The sequence below is a fragment of the Salvelinus sp. IW2-2015 genome, linkage group LG17 (genome assembly GCF_002910315.2).
Source record: "Salvelinus sp. IW2-2015 linkage group LG17, ASM291031v2, whole genome shotgun sequence".
Classification (NCBI taxonomy): domain Eukaryota; kingdom Metazoa; phylum Chordata; class Actinopteri; order Salmoniformes; family Salmonidae; genus Salvelinus; species Salvelinus sp. IW2-2015.
In genome coordinates, this window is record NC_036857.1 from 249168 (window position 1) to 250586 (window position 1419).

A 1419-nucleotide genomic window follows, 5' to 3' on the forward strand; every position below is an offset into this window, starting at 1 on the left:
ATCTGATGAGGGGAGTATTGATCTGATGATGGGGATAATTTTGATCTGATGGAGGAGGATTATTGATCTGATTGACAAATTATTGATTCTATATAAGGGTTATTGATCTGATGTTGAGGGAGGATTATTGCATCTGATGGAGGGAGGTGGAGCGGTTATGTGATCTTGATGACGATTTTGATTCTTAACGAGGATTATTGATCTGATGCAGGGAGGATTATTGATCTGATGGATTGGCCAAATCAACAATTGTTAATGGTAATGCGATATTATCATTGACTAAATCCAGTACATATTCTCCAGATCATAGTAGTGTATACCTTACAGTGAATATATTTGGCTCTTTAATGAATTATTTCATGCAGAAGAGTAAAGATGAACATTGACTAAACCCCAGACTGTGGTACAGTACTATACAAACATACTACTCTTTTTAATTCATTATTTCACCCAGAAGAGATTTTGTTTAACATTTTTGTCACGCCCTGATCTGTTTCACCTGTCTTTGTGCTCGTCTCCACCCCCCTCCAGGTGTCGCCCATCTTCCCCATTATCCCCTGTGTACTTATACCTGTGTTTCCTGTTTGTCTGTTGCCAGTTTGTCTTGTTTGTCAAGCTTACAAGCGTTTGTCCTGTCAGCTCCTGTCTTTTCCCAGCCTCAATTTTTTCTCGCCCTCCTGGTTTTTGACCCTTGCCTGTTCGGACGCTGAACCCGCCTGCCTGACCACTCTGCCTGCCCCCGACCTTGAGCCTGCCTGCCGTCCTGTACCCATTGCCCCTTTTTGGATTGCCGACCTCTGCTTGACCTGACCCTGAGCCTGCCTGCCGTCCTGTTGCTGTAATAAACATTGTTACTTCGACACGGTCTGCATCTGGATCTCACCTTTATCCTGATAATTATGTCAGGTACAGTATATCATTGTTGAGGTTTGATATTTCATGAAACACAAGAGGGTATGTAGAACTGACCAATACTGTGTAGGATGTAATAAACGACCATGACAAACAGCTAAACAAAGTCCCCTGTCATGATTGTGCCTCTCAGCCATCATCTGGATAACATGTCTAACACATTATAAATAACGTATACCATATATGTCTTTGGAGTGGAATGACATAGTAAAGACTTAAGGTATACTGTATGGCGTATACCATATGTCTTTAGTGAATCATTCCGTTTGTGGGATTAAATTCTGTCTACAATACATTCATCCCAGGACTCATCCCTCTCGATGGAATTGAAAAGGATTGTCCGTAATTTATCTACACATGATGACCTCTAACCCTAACCCTAATCTACACATGATGACCTCTAACCCTAATCTATACGTGGCACACGTCTACATGTGACGTCCTCTAACCCTAACCTTATTGTAGATGTAACGTCCTCTAACCCTAACCCTAATCTACACATGACGT